The sequence below is a fragment of the Zootoca vivipara genome, chromosome 3 (assembly GCF_963506605.1).
Source record: "Zootoca vivipara chromosome 3, rZooViv1.1, whole genome shotgun sequence".
NCBI lineage: Eukaryota > Metazoa > Chordata > Lepidosauria > Squamata > Lacertidae > Zootoca > Zootoca vivipara.
This window is the reverse complement of record NC_083278.1, coordinates 24,777,857-24,785,365: the sequence shown is the minus strand read 5'-3', so window position 1 is coordinate 24,785,365 and position 7,509 is coordinate 24,777,857. Positions and strand designations below refer to the sequence as shown.

Sequence of the window (7,509 nt, the reverse complement as noted above, 5' to 3'; positions counted from 1 at the left end):
CTGGACATAAAATGTGCAGTTATTTTAAAAAAACACGCAGTTGAAAAGTTGATAATGTGTCACTGGGGAAAAAACCAGGGGAGAGGAACTAGACACATTGCATCAATGTGTTTTAAAAGCACTTAAATGACAGGCAATATGTACACAAATTATATAAGGATATGTCCCAAACCATGGGGTACCTGGCGGAAAGTCCCGCAGGACTGCACAATCCCGCAGCCGATGCTAGTGCACATTCTGGCAGGCCACCAAGTCCCAAGTGCTGTCAGGCCAGGTTCCCGCCTCTGCAGCCGATCCAGGGGTCAGGGGACCTGGAGGTCAGTCCCACACAAGCACAGTCCCACAGAGGTCCAAGCTGAGGTCCATCAACACGGGCCAGTTGAGCAGACCTTTAGCTCTGCTTCCCTTTCATACTTTGCATGTTGACTGCAGCATCTGGGCTTGATGAGTCAGGTGACCCCTCACCTGTTCCAAGCCTTCTCCAGCTGAGGAATCACACACTTCCCTCCCATAGCTAGCGACCCTCACCTGGCCAGCTAGGGAGCAGGGCTGTGGGCCCTTGCCCGCCTCAGCCTCCTAGAGCACCCCAAACAACAATATCGTATAACATCAGGGAGTTGCCCTCTTTCCTCTCTAAGGTCACAGCAATCAGTACTGAAAAGTCTGCACCGCAGGCCCCGTTGACTGCAATGTAAAACTTTGCATTTCAAGCACAGAGTTGCCACCTTTGTTCTGGTGAAATACAGGACAGGACCGGTGAGGGGAGTTGGGGTGGGGAAGAAACTTTTTTTCTTCACTCGCTGCTGGAAATGACATCAAAGCAATCCATTACACTGGGTCGTTCCCTGCGCTGGCCATGCTCATACAGCAGAGCCAAATGCTTCTACATTAGTAATGTGCATTGATTTCAATGACTCCCATCCTCCCCACCTGCTGAATTTCTGCCTGTTGGAAGAATGAAAAATGCAGGAAGGGAGGGAGGGAGGGAAGGAGGAAGGAAGGGAGGGGGGGGGAGCCACAAATCCCGCTTCTCTCCCTCACAGAGTTTTGCCTTCAGCACCCTGACAGGGTTCACATAACCCCTCATCCTTCTGAGAGCTCCGATATATGAAGTTCATGATGTTGTTTATTTCTTTTCAAAACAACATGACCACACATTTATATACCTTGCTATAACATTCCAAGTTGCAGCGGCCACCTCAAGCCTATCTACTAGGCAGCCCCAAACCCACTGAGATTACTGGGAGTTACTCCTGAGGTAGCAAGCTTTAGGGTTCCCACAGTCCCTACATTTCCTGCCTTTACACACACACACACACACACACACACACACACACACACACACACACACACCATCGCCCAATTAACAGGTGCTAGGCAGGAGTTAAGACCTCAAAAATTATAAATGTTGTGTTCAGTAAATCAATGCCTGGTGCCATGGGGGTCCCAACGAGGCCTGTCACTGCGAGGCCCGGCCCCTCAAGATTGGTTTCAGTCCTATGGAGTTGACGCCTACATATGTTAGTATATCATTTTCGCCTCCTTCATTTCAAGGGTCTCTGTGCCCCTGAAGGTAGGGAGCCGCTTAAACTTTTAACTGCTGATCATAGCATGGCAGCTTAAGTAAACAGAAGGAAGTGGCAGGCCGAGGAATCCAGCACCCACAGAGAGGACGTAGGCCTTTGCTTTGCTAAAAAACAACCAAAACAACACATTCAAATTTGTGCATCCATGGATGAATAAATTCTCAGAGTTGTATGGTGAGCTCCTGGCAGACTAAGTCAATATTAATTAGGATTGATATACAGCAGGTGCAAGAGGACGGGATACAATATGGATCACATCGATACCTGCGGCTACTATCTGCAACACTGAGGAAATGAAGAACCTTATTACTCTAGCAGGACAAAATGAAAAAAAGGAAAAAATAATAATTGCTCCGAAGGCAAAACTGCACGTCTCCTCCTCTGTCAGGTTGGGTGCCGAGTTCCCAGAGGCCAATTCTGAACTTATATATGACACAGTGTTTATTGTGTTGTGTGCATTTGAGCTGGAGAGAATGTCCGGAGGGAAGGCTCCTTAAACTTTATTCCTCATTATAAGTCAGGGGTGGCTTGCCCTGCTAGTAAAAGAAAGACAAATAAGGGGGTTAGGAACATATCATTGAATTACCACCCCCGCCCCCCCATTAATAAGCCAGATTTCTCTTTAATATCTCATAAATAAACTCATTAACTTCAATGAGATTGTTACAAAAGATTTTGTACTCAAATACAAGTCAATTCACACTAGGACACATCTACACTGCGGACTAGTTTAACAATCAATCCCTCTGCCCAAGATACTCTGGGAATTGTAGTTCTGTGAGGGGGGGTATGTCCTTAACGAACTACTGGCCTCAGGATTCTTTGGTGGAAGCTATGGCAGTTAAAGTGGCATAAAATCAATATAAATAATATAAATGTAAAAGGGGATGACGTGTATGCTTTATCCAAATGGTGAAGAAGGGTGAAACAATCCGGGGTTGTCACTTGAATAATTCACAGGGAGCACAGACAGAATTTAGCTTTGCACCCTATAAAATCAGAGGGGAAAATGTGAAAAGGAATGGTGGTCCCTGTTTTCCAGCATTACATGCAAAAGGGTAGATGCATACATATTGTCGCTCACCCTACCCCTTCATGTGATTGATGTAAGAGTTCCTGGGGCAAAAGACCTGCCGGGGAAGAGTTTACAAAAATCTGCCATGTCGCCATGATGTCATATGCAAATAGTGCCATTTCCTTCAAACTACCTGCAGCTCTCCAGGAAGGGATATGGTTGTCTTTCTGTAGCCTCAGTTTCTGCATCACGAACCTGGATGTTGCAATGCAAAAGTTTGCTAAAAACTGCACCCATGAGACCATTATGTTTTAATTCAAGTTTCACCACGAAATTTGGCTGTCCAGTAGCTGCCAAAAAGAGAAACTTAATCGCCAACCTGAGTGCTCACTGGAAGGACAGATCCTGAAGCTGAGGCTCCAATGCTTTGGCCACCTCATGAGAAGAAAAGACACCCTGGAAAAGACCCTGATGTTGGGAAAGATTGAGGGCACTAGGAGAAGGGGACGACAGAGGACGAGATGGTTGAACAGTATTCTTGAAGCTATGAACATGAGTTTGACCAAACTGCGGGAGGCAGTGGAAGACAGTGCTCTGGTCCATGGGGTCACGAAGAGTCGGACACGACTAAACAACAACAAATCACCAACCATCAAGATTCACATTTTGTTGCCCAAATTTGGGCTTTGCAGGAGATGTAATCATTCTTCTGGATATCAGCAAACACGGAGCGTGGGTGTGAGCAGAATTGACTGAAGTATCCCGGGAGAGGGGACATGGCTTGCTGGCTTCCTGGACAGGAGCACTCTGCATTGCAATATTCTGCTGCAGTTCCCACTTGTTTACTATAATATTCAACCAGTAATTCTATGGCAAATGAGAAGCATCTAGTTTGTAATTTCACACAAAACCAATGCTCTGAGGTCTGCAAGCCAAACAAATCTCCTTTGGAGAGCCAGTGTGGTGTAGTGGTTAAGACCGGGTTCATGTCTCCACTCCTCCACATGCAGCTGCTGGGTGACCTTGGGCTAGTCATGCTTCTCTGAGGTCTCTCAGCCCCACTCACCTCACAGAGTGTTTGTTGTGGGGGAGGAAGGGAAAGGAGAATGTTAGCTGCTTTGAGACTCCTTCGGGTAGTGATAAAGCGGGATATCAAATCCAAACTTCTCTTCTTCTTCTTCTTCTTCTTCTTCGGAGGGTCCCCCAACCCCTTGGAGCTGATTTTGAGGGTGTGCAGGTGTGCTGCAGGAGATAGGAAAATTCCATTTCACAAGTGAAAGCCTCTTGCACTAGTGGAACAGGAACACAGGAACACTGGCTACCACCCAATGCTTTTATAGATGTGTCATATTCCGAATTCAGGAGCTCATTGTGTTCAAACATAGTAGGAGAACGAGCATGTTCCTGTGTGGCCTAATAGCCTTTTCATCCTCACTATTAGTTGTCCTAGGTACTGACTTCTGCCTTCCCTGGGTTACACTTTGAAAACAAAATAAATGCCTCCAGTGCTTCCATGTAGCTTTTCCATATTTAATCAAAAGCATTCATGTGTCTGCTTTCAACACGTTGAGTGGAGAATTTCCATGGCTCCAACCTGCGAGCCCTTCAAATAGTCTTTGTGATCTCACCTGAGCAGCACATGAAGTGCTGAGAAACAGAGAAAGCTTCAGGCGATGTGAGCTGAATTTTGTAGAACCAGCTGCCGTTTGATTGCTGCTGTGTGAAAGTTGGCAAGAGGCCATCTGGTCACCTTCCATTATTTCCACAATGAAAACACCATGTAAAGAAAAGATTCATAGACAGATCTTGTGCATGTTCAACAACTGATACCAGGTCAAGGAAAGCTCAGTATAGAGTCCTCTGACTTGTAAAGTGTCCCCAGGAAACGAGGCAGAGCTCCTCCCTTATCACTGGCTATAACCTGATCCTTTTAAACTGCAACTATATCCCAGGATGTCTTTGTCCATGGAGTCTACATCCCAATTCCAAAGAAGGGCAGTGCCAAAGAATGCTCCAACTACCGCACAATTGCGCTCATTTCACACGCTAGCAAGGTTATGCTTAAAATTCTACAAGGCAGGCTTAGGCAGTATGTGGACCGAGAACTCCCAGAAGTGCAAGCTGGATTTCGAAAAGGCAGAGGAACCAGAGACCAAATAGCAAACATGCGCTGGATTATGGAGAAAGCTAGAGAGTTCCAGAAAAACGTCTACTTCTGCTTCATTGACTATGCAAAAGCCTTTGACTGTGTCGACCACAGCAAACTATGGCAAGTTCTTAAAGAAATGGGAGTGCCTGATCACCTCATCTGTCTCCTGAGAAATCTCTATGTGGGACAAGAAGCTACAGTTAGAACTGGATATGGAACAACTGATTGGTTCAAAATTGGGAAAGGAGTACGACAAGGTTGTATATTGTCTCCCTGCTTATTTAACTTATATGCAGAATTCATCATGCGAAAGGCTGGACTAGATGAATCCCAAGCAGGAATTAAGATTGCCGGAAGAAATATCAACAACCTCAGATATGCAGATGACACAACCTTGATGGCAGAAAGCGAGGAGGAATTAAAGAACCTTTTAATGAGGGTGAAAGAGGAGAGCGCAAAATATGGTCTGAAGCTCAACATCAAAAAAACCAAGATCATGGCCACTGGTCCCATCACCTCCTGGCAAATAGAAGGGGAAGAAATGGAGGCAGTGAGAGATTTTACTTTCTTGGGCTCCTTGATCACTGCAGATGGTGACAGCAGTCACGAAATTAAAAGACGCCTGCTTCTTGGGAGAAAAGCAATGACAAACCTAGACAGCATCTTAAAAAGCAGAGACATCACCTTGCCGACAAAGGTCCGTATAGTTAAAGCTATGGTTTTCCCAGTAGTGATGTATGGAAGTGAGAGCTGGACCATAAAGAAGGCTGATCGCCGAAGAATTGATGCTTTTGAATTATGGTGCTGGAGGAGACTCTTGAGAGTCCCATGGACTGCTAGAAGATCAAACCTATCCATTCTTAAGGAAATCAGCCCTGAGTGCTCCCTGGAAGGACAGATCGTGAAGCTGAGGCTCCAATACTTTGGCCACCTCATGAGAAGAGAAGAATCCTTGGAAAAGACCCTGATGTTGGGAAAGATTGAGGGCACTAGGAGAAGGGGACGACAGAGGACAAGATGGTTGGACAGTGTTCTCGAAGCTACGAACATGAGTTTGACCAAACTACGGGAGGCAGTGCAAGACAGGAGCGCCTGGCGTGCTATGGTCCATGGGGTCACGAAGAGTCGGACACGACTAAACGACTAAACAACAACAATATCCCAGGATAGTTAGTAGATCATTTAAGGAGCAGCTGGGTGTTGTTCCAGCCACCTGTAAAAGGAGAGAGTCTCAATTGTTAGGGTCCCTCTCCTACTCTGCCCCCTCCTTTCCTATGTAGACATTTTGAATGTTCATATGGGGATCTTTATCAGGCCAAGGGATACACTCCCTTGTGGGCAACCTTTCAGATCCCTGTGGCCATGCCAGAGCTAAAAGATGGTTGAGAAACAAGTTTTGTTTTATGTATTTCTTTTTTAATGTAGCACCTGATTGTAGTAAAACCTCCAAGCGCTTTACAATAAATATTAAAAAGCAAAAACAAATAAAAATGTTTAAACGTTTACATTAGTCTCTTAATTAATATTGAAGCACATCAACAACCACGCGTCTGGACAGACTTGCTAAAACAAAATAGTTTTACAAATTACAATGGAGGTGTCCACGTGGTGTCAGTAGGCAGGGAGTTTCCAAAGTGCTGGTGCTGCCAAAGTGAAAAATTGATTCCTTACAACTGTGGAATGAGTATAATGTGGCACCAAAAACTGTGCCAGTTCTGAAGGTCAAAGTGGGCACATATGGAGTAAGGCAACCCTGCGAGATGAGTCTTACCTTAGTACAGTAGGCTATATTCCACCCATGCAAAAACCAAACGTTTCTGATCTTTGAGAGAGTCTTCTGTAGCTATGAATTGTCCCAACACACATACATCCCAAAATCAATGCCGCGCAACCAATCCACTAAGCTCACTGCCACAACAGTGATCTGATGAAGAATGTCTGAGAATTGCTGCACAATGTGTGAGATTTCTAAACAACTTTTAGCAGGACTGTCTGTGGCAAGAGGGTACTTCTCTTAAATCATCTCAACCTTGAATAAACCATAAGTGTCTCCAAGGCAGCAATGCCTGCCTGAAGTTAAATACAAATAATGTGCAACACTGTCAAGTACCATTCAACTCAAGCAGACTGGAGAGAGAGAAACCAGAGCTGTGCATGGGAAATCAGCAATCAATGAGGATAATGAAGGAATGTACTCAAGTGCCGAGACTCCAGGAGGATAACTCCAGGCAAATTATTTGTCAAAAATATAAGTTCATCTTCAGCTCACCGAAAAGATATTTTGACACAGTAATCTATTGTGTGTCGAAGGGAATAACTGTTGTTAGGAACAGTTACGGCAAATAACTATAATGGGAATGAATGTCAGAAAGTTCTTAATATCTATCGTGTTTGTGAATTTATTGGATAGTTTTGGTGGCTAGTACATCATGCAAATGTTATCTGCAGCTTCATATACATATATAATGTAACTGAAATATATGTACCGTATATGCCCTGCAGTTCTTCTCAGAAATATGAGTGAAATGCATACATACCCTGTTTCTCATATTTTAAGACATACCCATAAAATAAGCCATAGCAGGATTTTTAAGCATTCAAGGAATATAAGCCATACCCCGAAAATAAGACATAGTGATAGGCGCAGCAGCAATGCCGGCCGCGCCAGGAGGAGGAGGAAAAAAATAAGACATCCCTTGAAAATAAGCCACAGTGTGTTTTTTGGAGGAAAAAATAAATATAAGACATGTCTTATAATA

The 7,509-nt window shown here is 44.6% G+C and overlaps 1 protein-coding gene across 5 annotated transcripts in view; it reads right to left on the bottom strand.

Moving 5' to 3' along the window:
* Positions 1-5,718: 5,718 nt before the first annotated feature.
* The window catches only part of DCDC2C (doublecortin domain containing 2C), a 58,949-nt gene continuing 57,158 nt past the window's right edge, over positions 5,719-7,509 (bottom strand). For all 5 annotated transcript variants that reach the window (XM_035109896.2, XM_060272474.1, XM_060272473.1 and 2 more), the window contains one exon: positions 5,719-7,288. The gene's annotated coding sequence lies outside the window, so the exon portion shown is untranslated. The remainder of the gene's footprint in view (positions 7,289-7,509) is intronic.